Here is a 25,793-nt window from a genome sequence, read left to right as displayed (position 1 = left end):
CTGCAAAGTCAGAATTGCAGCCACGTTGGCTCCCTGCTCCCCACTCCTTAGAGCACTCAGGGCTGCGCGTGCCTTGGGCCTTGAACTGGAAACCTCTCCCCGCCAGGTGGTGGGCACAGAGAGCCTGAGTGCCTGTGTGAGGGGTCCGGAGCCCCTGTTTCCTCCGGTGCAATGGGAACAATGACGTCTATGCCATGGGCTGAGGCACTGGGTACGTGGGGCAGGTGCGATGTCTGGGGCAGGTGTCTGTGGGGTCTGCCCGTTTTCCCAGGAGCAGCCTCCCTCCTGTGCCACCGAGACGGGCCCACTGGGCCTCCCTCCACACAGCCTCACGGAATTCCAGAGGTTTCCCACGAAGGGAACTCAGGCCTCCTTGTTTCGCAAATGGGGAAGCCAAGGCCAAAGGGCCAAGCAGCTTTGCCCATGTGTATCACAGAGTGCGCGTGGGCCAGGTGCTCCACGCCCTGCGGCCTGAAAGCCCCGGCCCCCAGGGTTCCCTCCTGTCAGGGTGGCACTCAGCCCTCTCCCTTCCTCTCCCACCCACACCTGCACCCCCGGGGGCCTCCCCGCTCTAGACGTCCAGGAATGGGCTCTGGAGTCGGGAGGCTCTGCGGGACGGCTTGCCAAGCTCTGCAGATCCCAGCACCAAGGCCTCCTCGCCAGCACCCGATAGACTGAACAGCCCCGGTGAGGCAGAGGGGCTTCTCAGACACTTGTCACCTGCAGGCCCTGAGCTAAGTGTCCCCGTCCGGCCCTTATGGAAACCGAGGCGGCTGTGCGGCTCACAGATCAGAAAGCTGAGGCGGAGGACAGGCCGTCAGTTGTCTCGCATCAGACCCTGGTCTGTCATACTCGGCCAGGCCTTCCTGCCTCCAAAGTCCATGTTCCTTCCGCCCGCCAGGACATCTGCAGCCCTCTCCATTCTAAAGTCCATCTGATTCAGGGTGGCATCATGTGCCAGGACGGAGCCCTCTCCCCCGCCTCTGCCTGTCTCTGGCCCCTTTGCAGGTGGGGCTGTGGTTGCAGCTGAAGCGCCCAGTGAGAAGACAGGTCCTGTGTGAGGGGGCCCTGGCCGCCTCCCCTGCCCCCCCCCCCACCCCCGGGACCCAGGGGCCAGGCTTCAGTCCTTGGAGTGAGGTTGGGGGCTCATAACCGAGCCCGTGCCTGGGGGGGAGCCTTCTGCCTCCGCAAAGATGGTTGCCAAGAGTGACTGAGACAATCTCCCTGTCACATCCCTCCCAGCTCCTTATTCCCTGGCCACCTGGCTTATTCATTGCTTCCGCTTCTTTCCAGAAGGTTCTGAAAGACTGCACATAAAGCTCTAGCAGGGCTTTCCCTGGAACAAAGTCTTTCTCCACCGAGATTCCATCATGCAAACATGCCCCTTGGAAAGTGCCTCACTGCCATGAAGTGTCCAGCTGCCCCTTACACAAGGCCGGAGGCCTCTGGCCCGGACCCTGCCCGCCTGCCTGGGGTGATGAGCCACGAGGGCCATGATCCACGAGAGCTGGCACCTGTTCCCCCAGTCCTCATCCTCCCTTCTGCCTCTGGCCTTTGAATCTATCGGTCCGAAACCTGTGACTTTTCCCATGGTTCTTTAAATCTTCATTCAGATTTCAGCTCAAACACCGGTATCTCAGCAAGTCCCTCTGTTCTTTTGTTATCTTCTCTCATGTTACTATTTTATTTCATGCCTAGTAGCTCTTATGCCCACTTGGGATGATTTTTTTATATTTGTTGACTTTTTCTTTTTTTGGTCTAACTCCACCTAGAAAGTAAGGCCCAGGTGGCAGAATCTTGCCCATTTTTCTCCCTATTATACCCCAAGTCTAAGGACAGTGCCCCCAAGGAGCAGGTGCCAGTAAATGCTTGTTGAATGAATGAATGAATGAATAAATCCTGCTGGCCCCAGACTTACCTACAGGGGCCCTCTGGGGATACAGAGAGCCCTGTCAGGGCCCTCCAGCCAGCCCACAGCCATAGTCCTCTCTTGAGATGCAGAGACTGAGGTCTCTTAGGGAAAGGGAAAATTAGACACAGACGCACACAGGGAGAATACCGTGTGAAGACAAAGGCAGGGGTTGGGGTGGTGTACCTGTAAGCCAAGGAACGCCAACGACCGCCAGCAAAATACCAGAAGCTGGGGCGAAGCAACAACAGATTCTCCCTCACGGCCTCAGGAGGAACCAGGCCTGCCAACACCTTGATCTTGGACTTCCAGCCTCCAGAGCTGGGAGAGGTCCCTTGAGAACATTGGTTGAAGCCCCCAGCCCACGGTGCTCTGTCAGGCGGCCTGAGCGAATGCATCCTTACGGGGATGCCATGACATCCAGAGGCTGCAGGCCAAGGAGGGGCCGGGCCAGTGGCTGACCTGCCAGAGATGGGCCTCAGACCGGGGGCCTGTGAGGGGGTGGACTGGGGTGTGGACGGGCCTCTGCTGGGCAGCCCCCTCTGCCTACAACTGCCTGCTTCCCTTTTCTCTTCTTGACTCCACCTGCCAAGCCTTCCACCTGTGCCCAGACAGGCTGAGACTGGGGATTGGACAGATGGTTCTAGAATGAGATCTGTCCTATCACTTCCCTGACAGGGACCAGGTTTGCACACATCCTTCCCCTGTGCCTGGCACGGAGGCCTCCAGCCTCTCTAGGTCCCCCAGTGGGACAGCAGGTTCCTCAGCTGCCTGCCACATTCCACACCCCACCCCCACTGTCTGCCCACAGGGACCCAGCCCCAAAGCTTTCGAGGGTCTAAAGTCGGGGCTTGCAAGTTCATAAGAATCAACTGCCCTGGAGTCAACTCTGATGCCGCAGGCCTGTGGGCAGAAAGGACAGGTTCCAGGAATCCCATCAACTGCCTGGCCGTCCAGGGTGGGAAGCAGGAGATAAAGGGCCAGGCCTGGCCAGGAAGGCCCTGTGATCTGCAGGCGAGGGAGGCCAGGAGCATGCCAGCTTGTGGCTTGACAAGAAGTGTCTGCAGCCCAACCCTTTGCTGGGCCCGTGAGACACAACTTCGGAATTCATCAAAGGCACCGAGGAATCCTGGGGGATTCCTCCCGGTGGGCCCCGGGGTGGGTGGGGGGCGCCTCACCAATGCACATAGGAAACCAGTCTCCAGGCCAGCATGCCATCTGGTCCTGAGGACAGCAGTGCGGGGAGACTTGCCGGCTTCAAGCGCTCTCCTGCTGGGGCATCGTCTCCCCCTGCCTGGCTCCTCTCTTGCCTTCCCTGCTCAGAGAGCTCCCTGGCAGCCCCAGGCCTCAGGGACAAGGGGAGGGCACATCTCCAATCAGTATTCACGCCAGACTGAGGGCTGAGCTGCTGGGAAGCTGAGAATCTACTCAATAAATATTGGGCGAAGAAGGCCAGGGCTTCCCTCTCCTGCTTGCAAATCCGCAGGTCTCCTGTGGTGGGGGACGGTGGGGTGCTTCCCAGCTCCCTCTCCTGCTCCCTGGGAGCCTCTGCTGGCTGAGGAAGAAGCTTCTGCTGGGTGCAGCATGGCGGGGACCCCGGGTTGAATGCTGTTAGCCCTGTTCCTTCCAGGCCCCATCGGAAGCCAAGAGTGAAGGAGGAGGGGTGCTATCCCCCTGGGAGACGTCATCTGGGAGGGTCTCCTGCCCGGACCACCCCCACGCCACACAGGTCAGCCTTCGCACCAGTGTGACGGTGCACCCCCAGGGCACAGGGTGCACTCTGTGGCCTCCACACTCTGCCAGGCAGGGCATGCTGCAGGCCTAGGGTCTATTGTTGGCTGCTTTCCCTGGGCACGAGGACTGCCTTCCTGGAAAACAGTAAGGTTCTGCTTTAAAATACGAATGGCAGCAGGGCCAGGATCCCGTATGAAACACACTGTGGTCCCAAATAGGGACCATGTCTTAGCATTATAGAATCTTGGCCTCGGCTAGCCCCTGCCAGTGGAGTCCTGGGGCCTGCTGTCTGCACAAGGCTGAGCTTATGGGGCAGGCAAGCTGATGTCAGACTCATTTCAGAACACTTGGTACCCAAGGAAGGTCCTAGAACATATTGGGAATCTGGGGATATTTGCCGAATGAATGAATGAATGAATGGTTCATTCCTCCCAACTCTGCCCCTGGCTGAGGTGGAGAAGGCCGATGTCCCTGCCGTGCGTCTGGGCTTAGCCCTGCTCCTGTGGCTTCTGCACTCCCACAGACCTTGAAGGGGACAAGGTCATGGCTGGCACAGGGAGCTGATCCCTTGAGAAAGAGCCGAAAGCACTGTAGATGCTCAGAGCTGTGGAGGACGGGCCTCCTCTTTTCTGAGAGCGAGCTTGGAAAGGAAAGGAGAGAGAGAGAGAGCTGAGGGCAAGGGCACCCGGGGACCCTAAAGGGAAGAGATCACACGAGGCGTGGAGCTCAAGGCTGGCCCACAGCTGCCCCGCTTCCCTTCCACCAGGGCCCGTGCTCCCTGCAGGAGGAGGGCTGAGCCCACACCCCTATCTTTGGGGCTGAGAGCAGGGCCGCCGCTGTCCTGGGACTAGCATGTCTCCCTTCCTTCACAACCGAGTGTTGACATGGACACAGTCAAGACAGAACTTTTCTGTGCCCACAGGGGCCCCTACTGCTGCCCTTTCAGGCCACACCTCCCTGCCTCCTGCCCTACCCCCTTCCTACCTACTGGAAACCACTCATTTGTTCTCCATTTCTATAATTGTGTCATTTCAACAGTGTTATGGAAATGGAATCGTAGAGCATGCAGCCCTTGGAGCTGGCCTTTTGCACTCAGCGACTTCCTCTGGAGATGCTGGTGTTTGTCCCTTTTCCCCCTCCTATCAGTGAGTTACCTACCACTGGCCCCTGCTTGCCACTGGCTGTGCTGGGACTGCCCTTCCCTGCGAAGGAGGCACCTGGAGGGACCTTACATCAGGAAGCTGCTGCGTGGTCCTTTCGGAGACCTCACAGGTGCAGGGGTGGACCTGGGCTCTCGAGTAGGCAACTGCACAGGCCAAGTAGCTTTCAGAAACCCCTGGATGCAAATGTCCCCTCTGAAGAGCCTCCAGGAAAAGGGAATGAGGTGTCACAGAGCCCACCCAGGAGGAAAGAGGATCTGGCCCCGGTTGCTGGGAGGGAGGCTTAGACAGAGGTGGATGGTGGAGGTGGGCAGAACAGCCTTTCCTCCACCCGCCCCCCCCCCCCCCCACTCCGCTTCCTTTTGTGATAGCCACCACCAGCCTGTTAGGGCCTGAGGCTAGCCCATGACCCAGAAGCCAGGAGGCAGGCAGCCTGTGGTCTAAGGGACCATGGGGCCTGGGGGCCAGCACATGGCCCAACCACTGGAGAAAGGTTCCTGTTTCCTTTTAGGGGGCTATTGGGTCTGGAGACCCTCCTGGGCCTGGCCCCCGTTTGGGTCACCAGACTCACTGCTACCTGTCTCCCGGTGGGGCTCGGCCCAGGCATTTCCAGCTGAGAGAGAAGTAAACAAGGCCATAAATACTTCCCTCCTGGTGAAGCTGGAAGACAGAGAGGCCCTGGATAGAGATAACAGGAGGTGCAGGGCCACAAGGGGGACAGCAAATTTTGCTCGACTGTGTGGAACTCAGACAACAGAAGTCGGCTACTAACGGGAAGGAGCCAGCTGCCTTTTCCAGGACCGTGTTTGGTGGGGGCTATCACTGTGCCCAAGGCCTAGCCCTGTTCTTGGCCCGGCATCCTTGCCCAGATGGAGGCAGAATGATGCCACCAGCTCCCGCCATCCTAGCCCAGCCACGGACCCTGCCAGGAGGCCTCCTCCCCCAGGTGAGAGCCTTTGCTCGTCCTCCGCATTACACACAGAACACCCCCAGACCTGGACCCTAATTTGCAGTCGGGTCCAAATCGTGGCTTCCACACTTGCTGGCTGTGTGACCTTGGGGAGGTCACTCTCCCTCTCTGGACCTACGTCTCCTCTGTTCAACGGGGATGTTATGCCTAGTCCACAAGGTAGACGTGAGGCTAAAGACAGATAACCTAGCCCATGCTCAACAAACGATGGTTCTGGTGGCCCCAGCTCTGTCTGGAGTCCTCTCAGCTCCCCCACTGCTCAGCCTCGCTCTAGGCTGCTTTATAAGGACTGTTCTGTCACTTCCCCCACGTTTAGGCCTTGTTCTCCAGAACTGACTGCAGGCTTCACGAAGACCCGGGCTACCTTTGCCCGGTTGAGGGCTCAGGTGTTCCCCTAGCACCAAAATCCACAGATTGCCTGAGTGCCTGCTACACGCTGGGCGCCCTCCACCATCTCGCCATTGGAGGGAGGTGGGCAACCAGCATACACACAGAGTGGCTGCCCTCTGGAGTCCCAGAGTCTGGGGGGTGAACCGCATCTGAGGCTGCATGTGAGGAGAGCCCCCGGACAGAAGGGCTCTGGGGAGTCATCATGGGGGGTCGGGGAGGAGAGGGTGTCTCCAGGAGCTCAGGTGTCAGAAAAGACTTTACAGAGCTGGGTCTCAAAGATCAGGAGGGACAGGCGCAGTCTGAACGAGAGGGATGGGCATTCTGGGCACGGGGGAACCCTGAACAAGGGTGCAGGGGCAGGAATTCACCCAAGAAGTCCCGGTCTGCAGATGGGCTGGGGCCACTCGAGAGATACGGAGGCAGGCTGAAGTAAAGCCTTCACCCCAACGTGGCTGTCTGTCCAGCTGTCCAAGTAACTCTTCCTCCATCTACCCAGAGGGCTGCCCAGCGTGGCACTGAGTCCACTTCAGGGACAGGCGGGATCGAGGCCCACCAGGCGTCTGAGACTGAAGGTACAGTAGGAGGTTTGCTCTAGGTGGAAACTGGAAATCTGCATGCCCAAGTGACTATCCTCTGGGGCAGGCCGTGACGGCCACCTGGAGGTAGCCAGGCTCAGTCAGAGGCCATGGTCAAGGGCTCCCCGTGTCCCTACTCCAGACCAAGCTTCCCAGCCGGGCTCCTAAGGTGCCTGGCTGCTGATTGGTCCCGAAGGAGACGTCTCTGAGTTCTCAGAAACGGCCCAGGGGAAGGAGACCTCGGGTGCAGGGAGGTGTATTCTCACGAGGCTGAGACGGTACCTCTGAGTCGGCAGAAAGCTGCTCTCCCCGAATCCCCGTAAAGTGTCCTGAGCTCCCACTAACTCATTGATCCACGTGTTTTCCCAGGCCTGAAGATTTCTTAACTGTCATCACAAGGTTAGGAGAATTGTGAGTTGGAAAACCATGCAGCATATTAAAGTCAGGCTGAAATATTGCCACAATACAGAGAAATATTTTATATTTATTCTCTTTTAGAAATTGTTATAAAGGGAATATAATGAGAATGTTGCAAACAAGTGGAATATTTTCTTCTAACCTGACAATAAAAATATGTCAAAGGGATGCATGAAACTCTAATAGGAAACAGCTCATGGGCCCGGGAAGAGCAGGGATTTAGCAAAGGCTTGACTTGGTGCCTTTACTAGCCCACAGGACAGAAAGAGAGGCCTCGAAAGCAGCCTTTCCTGTGGGTAAACACACAGAGGAGGGGAGGGGTGAGGGCAGGGCGGTCTGCGTGCCTGATCGGGGCCTGGCATGTCACGTATCAGACAGGTTTACAAAGCCCTGAAGGCCACGGAGGTTCGCTGAGCCCCAAACCAGCAGAAACATCACCACCATCCCCAGCGTCATCTTCATTACGCCCGTCACCGCTGTCTCCATGCCCGTCGTTTCCATTATTCCCATTATCACCTTCCCCATCCCCACCCTCCTCCTCCTCATCTTCAGCCCCATCCTCGTCATTATCATCTTCACCACCACTGTCATCGTCACCGTCATCATCTGTCATCGTCGCCACCTCCGCCATCCCTGTCGTCACCATTGACATCAACACAATCATCACCATCATCATCATCACTATCACCGTCACCACCATCATCACCGTCACCACCATCACCACCACGCCAACAGTTTCCATTTGTTGAGCACTTACAACGTGCCATGCACTACGCTATGGGATTTGCATAAATTGCTACATTTCAACCTCACGATAGTCATGTGAACTACTCTTGTTTTTTAAAATTTTTTAACGTTTATTTACTTTTGGCACAGAGAGAGAGACAGAGCATGAGCGGGGGAGAGGCAGAGCGAGAGGGAGACACAGAATCGGAAGCAGGCTCCAGGCTCCGCGCTGTCAGCACAGAGCCCGACGCGGGGTTCGAACTCACAGGCCGCGAGATCATGACCTGAGCCGAAGTCGGACGCTCAACCTACGGAGCCACCCAGGCGCCCCTCGTGTGAGCTACTCTTAAATTTACCACATATGGACACTGATGTTCAAAGAGACTTAGAGCTCACTCAAGGACACACCCTGTGTGGAGCTTAAAATGGAACCCGGATCCTTCTGGCTCTAAGTTCTGACAACACTTGTCTCAAATGGAAATGTTTTCATGAAACCTGAAAGCACTCCAAATAATCTAAGGATGGCGAGGAATCTTCTTTGAGCTGAGTGTATATAAACTCAGGGCAGAGATGACTTATGCCATCACCGTTACCTGACCAGAGGAAAGTCCACTTGATAAACACCCACTCAGTCTCTGCGGTGTGCCAGGCACTGGGGCTAGCCGAAGGAATCAGGTGTAGGGACAACCAGCATCTAAATCCAGTATGCAAAGGCCATGCAACACAAGACACGGGATGAAGGGGATCCTTCTAATTTGGCGTAGAGGCAGAGAGGGAGGCAGTGTTTATGAAAAAGGAGGCACTTGAACTTGACTTTGAAGGACAGATACAATTTCCCCAGGTGGATATGCGCCAGGAAGAAGTCATCTCAGTGGAGAAGGCAGTGTGGGAAAGTAGAGGAATAGCCAAGAGTTCCGGATGACTTCAGAATAGGATTCTCAGGAGGATGTGTGGGGAGGTCCTGGTGGCTCCACAGCAGAGCCCTGACCTGTGCTACATGGTAGGGGTGCGAGGGGGAGGGGCTGGGGACCTGACTCTTTCAAGGAATGTAAAAACAACCAAGGCAACTAAGCAGGGCAAGGTGATGAGGGTCCCAGTCCTTGAATTGTGACAGGCCCTTGGCAAAGTCCTAGAGGCAGCTAACTATGCCTCAAACGGGCTTCTGTCTCCTCCCCTCTTCCTGAACTCCACCTTAAAGCACCCATTAACAAGTCCTCCCTAATCCACCCTGGACACTGCTCCAGGCGCTGGGGTTGAAGGGTGAAGAAGCCATTCAAGGTCTGCTCTCTAGCGATCCACCTTGCCACGCACAGACCACCTGACCAAGGCCCTGCTCCAGTCCATCCTTCCCAGCAGCACGGATGTCGCCACAACTGCCCAGGGTCTGACAGGTGCCTAGTGGCCTCACTGTCCTCACCTTTTCCCCAGACAGCACACCTGTGTGCTAGACGTAACCTTTTACAGACGTCATGTTTTCCATAGACACCAACTCCAATGTTGACTTGTTTCGGGTCCATGCGAGTTGGAAGGGGAGGCCGTGCTGAGTGAGTGGGGGGTGGGCTATGACAAGTCACGGCGCCCTCCCTCCCTCTGCCTTGGGTCCTTTCTCTAGCTCCTAGCTCATCTCTGTAGCACCCGAGGAGAGTAGCCTTCAAAGAAAGGAGGAGTGGCAAGACCCTGGAGAACACACTGGAACCCAGAGCTAGTTCTACCTCTGGGCTGATCCTGGAGCATGCCGGGGAGGACCACTGGCCAGCAGTACCCAGCTCCCTCCCAGAGGAACTTCTGGGATTAGAACCCTTCTCGAGGCCGAGGGATGTGTGCAGAGGGCTGAGGGGCCATCCTGGGGAAGTCTTTCTCAAATTGACATTCAATTTCCCATCGCTAAAAATATATCTGAAGCCAAGCCACTCAGGATTATAAAAGAGACCAGAGATTGAACATTAAATACACATGCACTCAATGCAGGGAAGGGTTTGACCTTCAAAACTTCCTTTCGATGAATTCCCAAATAAAATACTATTTATACAGCTTAAAGCAAATTATTGTGTAGGCCAGTACTAAATCTTCACATGCTGATTTAGACTCTGCAGACCTTCCTGGAGGTTGGCCAAGCCACTGGCAAGCATGCCAATCGGCCAGTGCTTGAGAAGGCCTTTCTAGACCCACTGCTGTAGAAATACCGAGGGGGAATCGCCCACAGTCAACCTATAAATATTGCATCATTTGTGTTCCCCACACCCAAACAGCTGAGCATTAATCCCTTCAGACTGGTGACTCGGTGTGCTGGAATTCAGAACGCAGACAGGAACGGAGTTTTTCTGACATTCACGGGCCACTCAGGAAGCAGTCAAAAGGTTGACGTTGTCTCGGTATGAATTTTTTACCAAAGATGGCCCAGCTCATTTTCAGGACAGCAATAAGCAGCCCTTCTTGACTCGGACACCTCCTGTCCCCCACCTGCCGGCATCCTCACTGTTGCCCGGGGACGGGGACACCACCGCTTCAAACCTCTGAGTCGCTGCTCTGGACACTCATCCGGGACAGCTTAAGAGGGACGACGCCCGGGGATGTTGAGTAAGGAAAATGCGATTCTAAAGGCCATCATCGCTAAGGAAAAAGGCCTTAGTGGTGCCCTGACAAAGTACCAAAAACACAGGCCAGATTTAAGGACCAAATTTAATCTCACCCTGTCTCCCAGGAGGACAACTGTGCAGGTCTTTCTAACTCTGGCTTTGCAACTTTTACGATGGCCCTTATTTATAAGTCACAGGCAGGGAATATGCTGAATGGAAGCACAAAATGATCCAATTCAGAACCCGCACTTCCCCACCTCTCAGGCTCCTCCTCCCCGAATGTGGCCAGCGAAGGAGTTTTCTCTACCCATTTTTCCAGCCCTGCTCTTTTTTTGCAGAGTTGTCTCCAGCCCCCAATTACAGAAGCTCTGAGCCATGCTGATTAATTATGGATTTGCCAAACCTTGAGGCTTTCACTAAAGTTAATCTTTTAAATGATCTCCATGCAGATCGGGCCTTCCTGGCCCCATCCAGGACCCTCTGCTTTATCTAACAAATAGTATCAATCGAATCGATGCAGTTATTTAGCAGATAATGGGCTGCAAGCTGGAAACCCCAGGTCGGCAGTTCTTGGGGGAGATGGCTTTTGCCGGCCTTCTATTAGCATCAAGACGGGAGTCGACGCTGCCCCCAGCCTGCCTGCCCCTTCCTGGCCCCAGCCCCCGCCAAAGGCAGGTACCCAGGGAAACTGAGGAATGGAGAGATGCTACGGAGGATGCCGGAGCTCCGTGCTGGGTGCCTGGCTACGTAGCTAAAATGCAAGGCCTGTAGGAGGTGCCCTTTACCTCATTCAGCTTAAAAAATTTTTTTTCTTAAGGTTTATTCATTTTTCAGAGACAGAGAGACAGAGCATGAGTGGGGGAGGGGCAGAGAGAGAGGGAGACCCAGAATCCGAAGCAGGTTCCAGGCTCTGAGCTGTCAGCACAGAGCCCAATGCGGGGCTTGAACTCACAAACCTCGAGATCATGACCTGAGCCGAAGTCGGACGCTCAACCGACTGAGCCATCCGGGCGCCCCAGTTTTTAGATGTCACGCTAGAAAGGTAACCCCCTCATGAGTGCTTGCGGTGGGTGTGGATGCTGGGGCCGGGGGAAGGTGGGAGGCACCGCACAGATGCTGAGAGCCCCCTGACCTTGCCATGTTTTCCCAGGCCCAGAGCTCACCCGTTCTTGAGGTTAGGAAGGGCTTAATAGTCACTGTGGCCTCCTCCCGGGCATCAGGCCCGGCCAGAATAGGCACTCAGTAAATAAATGGCATATTCAATGAACGGAGGCCTGAACTGTGGCCACCAACAGCTGCCTGGGGCAGAGATGGGGAGGCTGGAGCCACACTGTGTGCCTCTCACTCTGCGGCGAGGCCCGAGTCCAGAGTGCAAGGGGGGACCCGGAGGCCAGGTGGGCCCTCGTGTCCTCACCTGGGACGTGGGCCAGTTACATGAGCCCTGCCTGCTGCTTGTGCTCCCAGCTGAGCGAAGTGTGCAGGGCCCTGCCCCACGGGAGGTCCCCGGCCCCCTGGGGGGGGGTTCCCAAGCCTAGAGGAGAGTGTGGGGGGACCTGCCCTCTTGTGCTTTCAAGCCTCAGCTGTTTCAACGCCCCGACACAGCTCCCCCACTCCGCTAAGAGTGTGGAGGTGAGGAGGGCGGGGTGCTCAGCCCAAAAAGTCACTGCCTGGTGCTGGGGGGGGACAGTGAGTGTTACCAAACACGGTGCTCCCTGAAGCCTTGAGGAGGAGGTGGTTTGGGGCAAAATCTTGAAGGATGAATAAAAAAGTTCGCCTGGTGGGTAAAGATGAAAAGTGTTCAGAGTCCCTTCCCTTCCTACCCCTGTGACTCTCTCCTCCCATACCCGACTCTATTTTTTTCTCCAGAGCACTTCCTCTACCTGATGTGTTAGAGCAATTTGCCCAATGAATAAATGAATGAATTTGAAGAAGCCCCCACAAAATTCTGGAAGCATACAACACCTGGCTTCATAAAGCCTTCACCCCTATTATGACAACTGACTCAAATAATAGCCCTAAGAGGCTGGCAAGGAGGGCAGCAGCCCATTTCATTGATAAGGAAACTAAGGCAGGCAGAGTAAACGGTTTGACCACCACGGAATTCATGGTCATCGGCAAACACAGGGAAGAAAGTGCAATGGGCAGTGTCCTATTGTCTAAGAACCACAGGAACGGGCTGAGGGGATCCCCCAGGGTGTTCATGGCCGGGGTGCTCCGCGAGGGGGCGTGTGGCTTGCTCCCACTCCTGTAGCCACACTTCCAGGTGGTTTTCAGCAAAGTGAGCCCAGCCAGGAGAGGGTGCAGCGGGCGCTGTCGGTGCCCGGCTTCTGAACTGCTCGGGTCAGGCCCCGGCTGGGGCTGAGACTCCGGGACGCTGCCTCCCTCGTGCTGTATCTTCATTAGCCTTATTGGTAGTAATCGGCTTCCCATCGAGATGGAGAGAGAAAATATTTTCAAGGCACTTAAACATGCACTTCCATTAATCTGTGTTCTGGAAATGAGTCTTGGAGGGCAACCTGCGAAAAGTGCTTATTGCCCTTCGGGCACAGTCCATGGAAGGCTTGCAGAGGGGCGCCCATGCCTGCCCGCTGGCCCCCGAGAGCCAGAGGGAACGTCTGTCTTCAGCTTGGTGCTTTGGGATGAGGCAGGCCCCGGGCCCGGCCCGGCTGTGGTCTTACCCTCTCCAGCCCCCACTTTCCTTATCTGTAAAAGAGGGACGTTAAAACACTTGTTTTTCTCACTCTTATATTTTTAGTCCATCGTCTAAAAGGTGCATCTTCTCTGTGGCGCCCTGTGCCCTGCCGGGCTGCTGGGACAGCGGCACGGCCTGGGGGCAGAGGAGGTCGGCTGGCTGGTCCTCCTTCCGTCCCAGCTCAGAGGCCATTATGGACTGAACGCCTGCATCCCTCCAGAATTCCTGTATTTCAGAGGTGGGGAGTTGTTGTGTTAGGAGAACCCACGTTGGCACCAGAAAGAACCACACGAAGCTGTCGGCAAATTCCGAAGTCGCTATTTCAGCAGCTACTATTAGACTCAACTGCACGCGACAGAAGATTCCCCAAGTGAGAGTTCATTTGAGCTGCTGCCGTGATGTCTGCATCCCCGAGAGCTGGAAGGAGGGACTGGAGGGGGCCCTTCTCCCCGCCCCCCCAGCTTTATTGCTGAAGTATAATTAGTGGGCAAAATTTGGTGACTTTGGACACGTTGTACATCTCCTTTTACCATCACCACAGTCAAGGTGACAAACATTTCCAGCAGTATTTAAAAAATTCAAAGCAAAAAATTTGTATGTCGAAGCTCTAAGCCTCAATGCATGGTGCTTGGAGGCGTGGCCTTCAGGAGAGAGGTTTAGAAGAGGTCACGAGGTGGGGTCCCCAGGTTGGGGTCAGTGCCCTGACAGAAGAGACCCTGGAGAGCATGCGCGTTCTCTCTCCCTGTCTCTCAGTCTCTCTGTCTCCCTCTCCCTATCTCTCCCTCTCCCTCTCCCTCTTTCAATCTCCCTCTCTCTCTCCCCTCTCAATCTCTCTCTCAACCACCTCTCTCTATATCTCTCTCTCCCTATCTCTCTCAACCTCCCTCTCTCTCTCTGTCTCTCTGTCTCTCTCCCCGCCCCCTGTGCCGCAACGTGAGGACCCAGTGAGAAGGCAGATGTCTGCGAGGAGAGCCCTCACCGGAACCCCTGCCGGCACCCTGATCTTGGACTTCCAGTCTCCAGAACTATGAGAAAATAAGTGCGTGTTAAGCCGCCCAGTTGGTGGCATCTGTCGTGCAGCCTGAGCAGAGACAGAGGCCCAGATGCAATGTTTCCTCTAGGGCAGCAGTCCTGAGACCCTCTTGCCTGTCACCACCAGGAGCAAAGATCGGGCGCTCTTTGGAACCCCTGACCCTCCCTTGACCCTCTCTTCCTGTGTGGCTCTCTGTCCCCCTTGAGCCCCAATTATGTGCCCGCCTATCTGTGGCTGCCCTTTGGAACTGAGTGTGTTGAAGGCGGGGCCCCCACCTGCGTGTAGGACCCATGGCTGTCTGCCCCACCCCGTACTTCACTCCCCCGCCAGCTGGCACCTGGATTTTGGCAACTTTGCGCCGCTGTGGCTTGTGACACACAATATGCGTCTCCCCTAGGCTGACTCCACATATCTGGGGGCCTTGAGGAGGGTGCCGGGAACACTCTGGAGACCCGGGCGCCCGTCCGCTGATGTAGTCATCCCTCACTGAGGGAGCGCTGTGACTCGCCATCTCTAAGCGCGGAGGTGGGATGGTAAACAAAGTCACAGGAGGAGGCGTCCTGTGCTGAGCGAGGCCTGTTCGGTCATGAGCGTAGGGCCCACTGTGCCAGGTGACCACGGACGCCCAGCCCTGCGAGGGCAGCCTCCTGCCTCGTCGGTCCTCACCTTCCCATCCTCCACCCCAAGATGCCACTTCCTGGTGCCACCAGCACAGTGACAACAAAAGGCTCCGGCGCCTGGGGCCCTGCCGTGTTCCATCACCGCAGACCAGCGGGTGCTATTATCTCCAGTTCATGATGGGGAAACCGAGGCCCAGAGACACCAAGTCACTTGCCCAGTGACCCTACCTGTGAGGCACAGCCCTAGCGCTCCTGCTCAGCCACTCTGCTGCACGCCCTCTGCCGAAACACACTCAGCCAACACGCACACGACATCTGGGCACCCGGCCCCGATCCCAAGGGAGAGATACTGAGAGTCCCTTGGATGAAGGCCAGAAAGCAGGGACGAACAAGAACAAGCTGGTTTTCGCAGGTGAGGGCACAAGGCAGTTGCGACTTGGTCCCCGGGGAGGCACATTTGAACGCGTGTCCTGACTTCCCCTGCGAAGTTCCCCCCGGGGGCCCTGGAGAACTTTTGGCCCAGGCCAGGGGGATGCTTGGACCTGTGGCCAGGATGGCCGCCCTCGGGAGCTGGCTGCCCGTCTGGCCGGGTGCTCTTCTCAGAGGCCCTGCAGACAGATTTGTACTTGAATGTTCTGACCGCTTCGCCACCGACTCGGAGGCTCAAAGAATACGCTGATCTGGCTCAGGACACTGCTAATATTTGATCTGTGAGGTCATGTGCATGGGTTTCCAGGAGACTGAGCATGGAGAGGAGACTTGTTGACAGAGCAAACGCGGCGTCCATGGAGAAGCAGGCCGGGCTGGGGGCTCTGGGGTCCATGCAAGCCAGGCACAAGTGCAGGGGAAGCCCTCCCCGGCCCATGTCCTCGCTCGTTGGCTCGCGAGACGTTGTTTCCTCAGTGCCAGGTGCTGCTGTAGCCCTGGGGTTACAGTGACAAACGTATCTACGCCCCATGAAGCTCCGATCTTGTGGACAGGCAGACACAGACAAACGACTAGACAGGGTATTCCAGAGACGCGTAAGATGGGCAAGGGGGTGGGACGTGCTGGGTGGCTGGGCCGCGACGGTCGCTCATTTGGTGCAGAAGCAGGGAAAGCCTCTCCGCCGGGGACGTCCGAGCAGACACAGGAAGGAAGGGGAAGGGGAAGAACGGGACGGGTGTTCCAGGTAGACAGGGCGGCCAGTGTGAAGGCCCTAAGGGCGGGCGTGCCGGGAGAGGTCATGGAGAAGACGGTGGAGTCCCCCACCGTGGGGAGGGCCCTTGTCCTGAGCTGCCATCTGGTGACTTCTGAGCAGAGAAGTGACATGAGCTGATGGCTGCCGGGTCACAAATAGGCGAGGGGCGCCAGAGCCGGGAGGGTAGTCCAGAGAAACATGGCAGCACGGTGACCCAGAGTGACACAGGTCACATGGCAGAGGGAAGGGTGAAGCCCCGTGAAACAGGGCCGGCAGGTGCACTGAGGGCCTGGGGGTGATGGGTGGGGTCAGGGCCGATGCCCACATTTCTGGCCCAGTGACCGAATGGCTAGAGTCTCCATTTCCCGACTCTACTCTGTAGGCTGTGAGGGAGAGAACATAATAGGTGGGGGGGGGGGGGGGCAGGGCGGAGGCCGGGACTCAGTGTTCGCCCTGTGAGCCAGATTTGTAAACGTCCAGTGGGGAGACTGAGCACCCACGTAGGTTTCTGAGTCTAGATTTCAGGGGTGAAGTCCAGGCCCTCAGTGTGGGCTTGGGGGTCCCCAGCTTACATATGATGTTTAGAACCACAAAACAGAGTGAGCTCACTGAGGAAGCGTGCATAGACAGAGAGGAGGTCCAGGAAGGGAGCCTCGGGGACTCGAATATTTACAAGGCAGGAATAGTTTGGTGAAACAAGTCAAGGAGACTGGGAAGGGGCGGCCAGCAAGGCAGGAGGACAGACAAGAGATCGTGGAGTCTCAGGAACCAGATGAAGGAGGCGTTTGAAGCGTGAGGACCGTGCGAGCTGGGTGGAGGCCTGCAGACAGTGAGAGATCAGAAGGAGTCGGAGCTCTGAGTTCGGAGATACAGAGGCCGCCGGTGACCCACAGATGGGAGCCGCTGCAGGGCTTCGAGCGGAGCTGTGACCCCATCTGACCCGTCTGAAGATCAGTCTGGCTGCGGGCTGAGAACTGATGTGAGGTGCAAGGGTGGGGGCGCCTGTACCAGCTGGGGGGCTGCCGCGGGGGTCCAAGAAAGGAAAATGGCGGCTCAGAGCCAGGCACCGATGGAAGTGAGAAGCCGACAGGACCTACTGACTTGGGGGGCAGAGGGGAGCACAAGGCGGGGGCGCCAGGGATGGCTCCAAGGTGCTTGGGCTGGTTCCCGGAATGATGGGCTGCCACCGAGTGAGCTGGGAAGGCGAAGGCTGAGCAGGTTGGTTTGGGGAGGGGGAAGTCAGGACGTACAACGTGCAAGACATTTATTACACAGCCAAGGGCAGACGTGAGGCGAACAGCTGGATGACCGTATGTGACATGTGGGAGACAGGTCCGAGTGGGGCATAAAAGTCTGGGAGGCAGAGAGACGGCATTCTGGGTCGTGGGGCAGAAGACCAGCAGGAAGTAAGTGTCAACGGGGCAGGAAGAAGACCAGGGGAACACACGGTTCAGACTGGGGAGGGGGGATCTTGAGAAAGAGCAGCCCGCGGGGTGGGGGGAAGGTCAGGAAGATGGTGTTCTGAAGACCACGTCTCAACAGAGGGTCAAGAGAAGTCCGTGGGCCAAGGCTCCCAGGACTGGCCGAGGAACCACAAAAGGGACGAGGGGGTTGGGGGTTGGGACAGGAGGAAGGGCCTAGGTCTTGCATGGCAAAAAGCTGGCTTGACTCTGTGCCAATTGTTCACTCATTCAACGACACTCGTTGAGTCCCCAAATGGGCCAAGACGCTCTTAACTAATCAAAGACCAGTGAGATCAGCTACTGTCAAGGATGGCCTCAGCCTTCCGAATCACCATCCAAAGAAAGGTCCCCTTCCAGGTGGTGTTGCTTCAGGTCTTTAATTTAATCTGATTCTAATTCTTTAAAGGTCAGTGATTCCCACAGAGTCGGTGAGCTGCCTGGGTTGGCCAGGGCACGGACGACAACACAGTGGAGACGTGTCGCCCAAGGAACGGAGCTCGAGTGGACCTCCTGAGTGCAGAACAGATGGGGTCAGGGCTGAGAAGGCCCAGACCCATCCCTGCACCAATTCTCAGACCCACTCAAGCCCCTGTGTCATGGAGGAAACCCACATTTGTGTGCCAGAGCAATGAGGGTCAGGGTGGCTTTGAAGTGGCTGAAACTGCTGTCCCAGGACCCAACACAGCCCCTCCCCAACACTGATTGGTCACAAGGAGCAGGGTGTGGACAGCTGTGTTCCAAACCAGCTGGGCCCTCGTCCTGAGGAAGAGGACGAGCTTTGCCTCCTGGGGAACCAGGCTTGCAGTGGTGGGAATATGACAATCTGCTTGATTTTCCCGAAAGTCGCCAAGACACACACACGCACGCACGCACACGCCCACCCTCCGTGCCCACTGCGATCTGAAACTCCTGCGGGGCCCTAGAGAAATCCTCGTTTGAATCAAGCGTGTGACACAGCCAGCAAGTATCTCTCAGCAGATCACTTTGTCTGGGTCTGGAACACCCCAGGTTTGACCCGGCATCTATTTTCTGACACGTTGCATAGCCTGCAATCTGAGGGCTGGGTGTCCCAGCCCTGCCGTGTGGGCAGTGGGGATGTCCTCAAGTGGTCCCCATGGCAGGATGCTCAGGTGGTCAGTCAATTCCTCAACCTGAGCCAAAGCAAGCACGTTCAGAAGCCCGTGGTCCCTGATCACACATATTTGCTAGGACTTCCTCGTCCTCCGTGGGTGACGTTGTTGTTGCCACTGTTGTTGTTTTCCTAGGGAGTTACGGTTTTGAGGGTTAGCAGATCTCTGAAGATGTTGTGGAGTCAGGGTCCGTGGCTTAGTCTGCTCTAACACCAAGCCATGTGCCTGACTCTGAGTGTCACTTTGCAGCCTCCGTGGGCTCCTGACCATCCAGAGGCTGGAGCCAGGGGGCTGTGGTGGTCGAGACCCTCACTCAGCCGCTGTCGGTGACCACATCTGCTGCAGCCCTGTTCAGCCACACGGGCAAGAGGTTTTCCAGGGGCCGCATCTGGGGACCTCAGCTCTTCCTTCTCCACGCTGTCTCTGCTGCCTTGGTCCGGTCTGTATGGAACGAAACCCCAGTCCTGGCCTTATCCAGTCCTGCCAGGCAGAGGAAGTTTACTGTGTTTCCTGTTTCCTGAAAATCATCAACGGTAACGGATGCTTTCTGCTCTCCTTCGAGGACAGAGCAGAGAGATGCTGAGCTCCAGCCAGAACTTCCGCGTCCTCCGCCCTTTGCTGACGCACAAAGCTTCTAGTCACCGTCCCTTCAAAGCTCCTTGTCCCAAGGCAGCGGCTGAGCCCACAATCACAGGGCAGGGGCTCCTTCCTGCTTGGTGGCTCACCTGACCCCTCATTCATGGCCAGGGCCAGGCCTGGGTCCTTGGACTGACGGGGAAATTTCTCTGAGCTCAAAACGCTGTGTGCAGATTTCTCTGACACTAAAAGAGCTTGGGTGTCACTCCCCCTTCCCGAGGCACCCTGGAGAGAAAGAGGGGTGGGGGAACTTGGGTGTTTCCCCTCTTAAAACAAAAACAGCTTATTTTCATTTGAAAGCTAAATGAGGTATTTGTCTCTGGTCCTGGTCAAAAGGCTTAACTTCCAACCTCATGCACTAGCACATGACCTTGGGTGCTGAGGTGGCCTCCCTGAGCCTGTTTCTTCCCAAGGAGACGGCCATCACCCTCCCTAGTGGGCTTGCTGGGAGGGGTCGGTGTCCTTGTGCAGAAGTGCCAAGCACAGTGCCTGGCATGAGGCACGGTCACCAGGTGTCAGCCCTTAGCGTTGCTATGGCCGGGGAGGCGCCTGGACCTCAGCAGGTGAGGCCCTCTTGCTCCTTTCTTTCACTCAAGGGCAGCCTGGCTGGGTCCTCTACCAGCCTGTGGGGCGAAGGGACTAGTGGTTGGTGGCCGCGAGGCGGGGGCTGGCAGCCTTTCCCAGAGAAGCACAGCGAGGCCAGGCATCTCCAGATGTCTCAGATCGATGGCAGGCCCCAGACAGAAGGAAGCCTCCAGACAACAAGCTGCCGTGTCTTTCCCTCCGAGCTCTCCGTGGTCCCCTCTGTCATCTGTCTCTCCGCCAGGGGATGCTCAGCGCGTGCAGAGCCGAACCCAGGCTGCGGCCCATCAGTAGACGGGCCCGTCTTCCTTCCGGGTAGCAGATCCGCTGCTCCAGGAGGCTCATCGCTGCAAGGGCCAGCTCACTGGGCTCAGGCCGCCGTCACAATGCCTTGGAGCAAAGGCCACGGGCAAGTCCTTAAAGGAGTTCCTAATGACTCTCTGCTGAGAGCCAGGGAAATAGCCAGACGGATGATCCCAGGGCAGGCTCTGGCCCGCGTTGCCTCCGTGGGCTGGGAGGAGCAAGGAGGCAGCTGGACTCCAGGCACTGGGGCTAGGAGCTGCGGCAGAGGCGCAGCTGGGGAGGGGCGGGCAGCTCCGGGCCTCAGTTTCCCCATCTGCCAACCCCCAGAGGCAGACTAGACGGTCACTAAGTGCTCCCGGCTCTGACACGGGGCAGTCACAGAGGGCTGGGAGCCAGGAAGGCCGCCGGTCCCCTAGGACGCTCTTCAGACATTAACGCCCAGAAGGCTGTGGCCTCACATACGCGCCCGGGTCCCTCACTGAAGGGGAAAGCTGACTGTGGAGCTGTCTCACGGGGGAGATGCCAGCTGGGTGCTGCCTAGGCAGCTTCCTCCTCCCCTACCCCCGCGTGCCCTCCTGTGAGGCTCCCATGCGGGGCCCTGGGGTGCACACAGCATGAGGACTGCCGATGTGGGCAGCGGCCAGGGCAAGAGAGAACTAAAGCAGGATGGTGGGCGGCTGGCTACGGCCTGGTTTAATGGGACCCGAGATGGGCCAGAGGAGAGTGTGAGCTGTACCCCTCACTCAGCTGGCCTCCTGGACAGGGCAGCACCCCTCGGAGCAGGCTGTGGGGTGGTCTCTATGAGGAGCTGCCCCACAGCCTGGGCACCAGGCCTGCTGACCTTCGTTAAGGGCCAGGGGCTTTGGCCGGCTCCTTGCGGGCGTCACTGTGTCAGGAAGTCCAGGGTTCTCTACAGATGAAGGTAAGTCCTTCCTTGCGAGGTACGACCATCTGTCCCGAATGCAGGGGTGACCCAAGGCAAAAATGGGACTTTGATCAAGACGGTCTTGGCTCCCTCCCTTTCCCTGGCCCCAGTGTCCTGTCCAGATACGCACCTGGGCCTCAGCCCGCGTATCAGACCCCCCATGGCCAAGCCCAGCTCTGACAGCATCCGTTCACCTCTCCCCGGGTTACTACTTGGCAGCCCAAAGCCCCCCGAGTCAGCCTCTCCAGCAACCCTACCCGCTGACAGGTGTTCATAAGGTAATTAGGTAGGGGCGAGTATTGAAAACCCATGCATGGGACTGTGCAGAAGTGTCACCAAAACCCACTTTAGCAGGTTTGCTCAGCCAACCATATAGTAGCCGTCTCGCCAAGTGCAAAGGCTTGCCCAGCTGGGCTGGGGGCACTGGGTTTAAAGTGTTACTGAAGCCGGGCTAGTCGGGGGCAGATATGGAGCTGACAAGGGCCTCCCTCTGATTTAATCCAGCCCAAACTTCCCCATCTCGGTGGGGCGCACCTGCCAAGGGAGCAGTTTCTGCACAAGTAAGAACTAAAACGGATAGAAACTCAGCGAGGTTTCCTGAAAAGCCCACATAACTACGTCCAGTGCTTGGGCAGTAGGGCTGCCGGGGGCACGAGGGCACGGTCCCTTCAGGGCAGAGCCGCCACTGCCCCGGGCACAGGAGGCCAGGATGTGTCCCCTGTGTGTGCGTGCCTCTGCATGCGTGTGACCGTGTGCACGTGCACGTGAGCACTAAGATGGAGGGAAAAGGCCAAGCCAAGGGCACTTCTGGCAAGTCAAGGACGTCCTCCCGGCGCCCATTGTAGAAAGAGCCTTTTCAAAACTCTCCCCGTTCCTGGCTGCGTGTCTGACTTTGAGAATCGCCCTGCATCATGGCACCTGGCCTCATGTACCGTCTTTCAGGAACCCTCACTGCCAGTTAGCAGACTGCCTCCTCCTTCCTTGCCTGAGTCTGGGGCTTGGGACCTCTAACGCTCAGGTGCTGCAGATGCTGGTCCATGCTCCCTGGGTCACCTTACCCCTCTCCCCGCCACACCCAGGGGCTCTGTGTGGACCCCTCCTGGGGTTCCCCTTCCGTTCTCCTGGTCCAAAGGAACCTGGAGATTGGACGGGATTTATTTCTCACGGGAAGAACAGACCCCACCAAGCCTGTGCAGCTGCAGAAGCCCCAGTTCCGCACTCAGGCAGGACCCTCCGTCCTTACAGGGGAGCACCTGCCCGACGGCTCTCCTAACCACCCACCGCAGGTCTGGACCAGGAGTGGAACGAGAGAGATCACCGTCAAGGGCAAAACCTCCCAAGAGCAACAACAGGGCGGCCATGTGCGAATGGAGCTCCCTCTGGCCCCCCACAGTGGGGCGGGCTGTCCCAGTCAGCACCGCTTCTCATTCAACGTGGAGCCACACGCGTTAGGCTCCACGGCCCTCCCCGGGCTACTAAGTATCGTCCTACTGTTCACGGAAGCCACGCATGCAGAGTGTGGTGTTGTCCCCATTTATAGATCAGGAAACTGAGGCTCCACAAAAATCACTCACATGTGCAGCATCAAAGCTTATTGTAAGTGAGGCACCAGGCTTTGAGACCCGTCCGTGGGCCCCAAGTCTGGGACCCTTCCAGGGACACCCGAGTCCACCGTCGGGTCAGGAGGTGGTGCCAGCTGACGTAGAAGCTTCCTGGAGGGCACATTGTACTGACCTGCGGCGGGTGAGTGAGAAGGAGGACCCCAGAACTCCTTCTCCCCTGGAGACCAGCCCCCAGGAGCAACCATCACCTCTCACGATAGGTGTAAAGTTTCACGTGGCCCCCACATTCGTGACATTTTCACCTCCGCTCAACTGTAAAATTAACGGTGAACTTATTGTTATACTAAAAAGACCTTTATTTTATGCTGATCATTAACTAGGGAGGCTTCATACTCCAGTTTGGTTATAGAGAGACCTGAAATTGCTTATATCAATCTCCTTGTTCTGCAGGGGCTGACTTTTTCAAAATGTGTTTTAAATTGTTTTTCAGTCAAAGGAAGGGAGGCCTGCTCTCTCTTGCAGGAGGGGTCTGGCAGCTGAGGGCTCCCTACGTGTCTCTGAACCTACCTTTTGGCAGCCCCCCCCCCCTTAATAAGACTCCTGGGAGAGCCCGTGGGGAGTCAGGGCCCAGGGGGTGACATCGAGCCTGCAGCTCAAGCTAAGGTTGGGATCCCTGAGAGTCCTGGGGCACAGAGGTCTCCACTGACCAGACCACACTGAGGACACGGGTCTCCGACCCAGGAGCCTATGTTTTTCATCAGCCTCGTGCTTGGTAACAGGCTAACCTCACGGGTCAGTGGTGCAGAAGGGCAGCCTCCACCTTAGGGCACCCACCATTTTCCCGGGGAAACCAGAGAGTGATCAACACCAGGGCATATCGAGAGCCGGTCTCTAAATACAGGTGGAAACTGTTCAAAGTACAGTGGGAGCCATTGCAGGGGAGTTGGGAGGGGCACATGTAGAAGAGTGAGACCCACATGGGAAAACCGAGGGTGGAAGGGATTTCTGGGAGTAGGGAACCGCACGAGGGTGGGCTCGGAAATGGGGCCAGGGATGCCGTAGGTAGGACAAGAGCACTGGGGGCATTGGGGATGGGGTCATAACTGCAACATCAGATAAGGTAGACTTGGGGTCAATAAGCAAAGCAATGAGTCCAAAAGGACACTTTATGATGCTAAAGTGTGCAGGAAACTGTCAGGGACCGGATAACTAACAGCAGCCTTCATAAAGCAGAAGTTAAAAGAGGATGGATGGAAAAATAGAAGCGGGCCAACGATCGGCGCTTTTCATTCCCTTTCTCTGTCCCAGATAAAGTGGACAGAATTACGGAAGGATGCAGAAGACCTAACCGAGATAAGTCGTCATCATTGAGTAGAGAAATGACAAATGCCTAATTACCCTCTGCCCCAGCGAGCTCACTGCTGGAATTTATCCCGCAGACACACTTTCACAGGCACTAAATGACGACACAGAATTATCTCCCACGAGAATGGACATCAGAGCAAAATACTGGAAACCATAATAAATTACGGTACGACTACCCAGCGGAATATCACGCCTATTAGAAGGAATGAAAGGGAAAAGAAGCACAAGGAAATTCTTGAGATACCATGGTAAACACTTTCTGGGACACATCCCTGAATGACAAAGGCAAAAGTTCATAATCATGAGTAAAGAAGTAGATAAGTATGAAAAGTGGGGAAAGTGTGAACGTGTACGGGCATTTGAACCAACACTGGAAAAACGCAAAAGAACTTAATGTGAATATACCTCTTAAAAATTTCACCTTGTTCTTTGAACCGTGTTCAAAGAACATATTAGTGTGTTAGGCAGAATCGTGGCCTGTGACTATGTGGTCTTTCCCAGCAAAGAGGTTTTGCAGACGTGATTAGGTCACATGCCTTGAGGTGGGAAGGTTGTTCTAGACAGTCCAGGTGGGCCCAATGTAAGCACATGCATCTCTAGAAGCAGAAGCCCTTCCTTGACCGTGGTCAGAGGGAGATATGACGGTAGAAGGAAGGTCAGAGATGCCACATTGCTGGCTTTGAAGATGGAAGACGGGCCACAAGCCAAGGAACACAGGCGCCTCTAGAAGCTGGGGAACGTAAGGCAGTGGATTCTCCCCTAGAGCCGGCAGAGGGGACGCGGCCCTACCCACACCTCGATTTCAGCGCAGTGAGACCCATGTCAGATGTCTGTAAGGTAACAAATGTGTGTTGTATTAAGCCACTAGGTTTTGGGTAATCTGTTAGGGCAGCAGTAAGAAACTAATACGATTACTAATTTTAAAAAATTGCACTGAAAACATCAGGAAGACATTTTTTGGCTAGTCCCACTGGTCTGACTTGGGACATCACTGACGGTGAGAGATCCTGGGGTCAAAGTTGACCAGGTACCCAGCTTGCTGGCATGCCCTAGCCTCACCATCCAGGTCAAGAGCAAGGAGTCTGGATACCCTAGCTAAGAGCTCCCCTGGGTGGAGACTGGTCCTCAGAAACAATCTTGTCCTATTAACAGCTCTCAAACCCCAAGGCCACTTGGCACGTGGGGCCAGAGTTAATCCAGAAGTGAGTTTGTGGACTGCAGTTATAAATGGCACTTCATTCAGCCATACAGCTTTTGAAAGGCTGCCTGGAGGGCCTGCTGACAGCTAGGGACAATACCGAGTGACTCACAGTCTGGCCCAGCCTGGAAGGTGCCCATGGGGTGGTCCTTCCCAGACCCTCTTTAGAAACGCCAGTATGGCTCACGGAACTGCAGTGGGAGGGGCCGCTGAATGTGGCCAGCTCTCTGGGGAGGTTGGGAGCCCAGTGGGCGTGGCTGGAGGGAGCCCTGGTGAAAGCAGCGTCTAGAGTCGGGTCTGGGCTGCTCAGGTCTGTGGATGGAGCAGGGCGGCCACGGCCCAGGCGAAGGGGTCAGTGGTGGAATGGCCCAGGGCTGAGGAGGGACCCAGAGGGCCCGGGCCATCATGAATGGGGAAGGAAGAGCGTCGTGGATGTGGGTGCGACGTTTCAGTTACCGTGAGAGCTGAGGCACAGCCCGGGCAGCAGCCCTGGTGGAAGCCCCTGGACGGTGCGGACCCCTGGCCCTGCTGTCGCCACAAGGCCACGCGTGACCACAGGCAGTCACCGGCCCCCAGAGGCCTTTCTCTCTGATAGCATAAAGGGCTGGCCAGATGACGTGAGGACGGGAGCTCTGGGGTCACGGCCC

The 25,793-nt window shown here is 56.6% G+C and overlaps 1 protein-coding gene across 7 annotated transcripts in view; it reads right to left on the bottom strand.

Annotated features, from left to right (window-relative positions):
- LOC115522343 (calmodulin-binding transcription activator 1) overlaps window positions 1-25,793 on the bottom strand; it is a 563,939-nt gene that overhangs the window by 271,912 nt on the left and 266,234 nt on the right. The window lies entirely within an intron of this gene.

This window comes from Lynx canadensis, chromosome C1 (assembly GCF_007474595.2).
Source record: "Lynx canadensis isolate LIC74 chromosome C1, mLynCan4.pri.v2, whole genome shotgun sequence".
NCBI classification, from domain to species: Eukaryota; Metazoa; Chordata; class Mammalia; order Carnivora; family Felidae; genus Lynx; species Lynx canadensis.
This window is presented reverse-complemented; position numbering and strand designations above follow the sequence as displayed.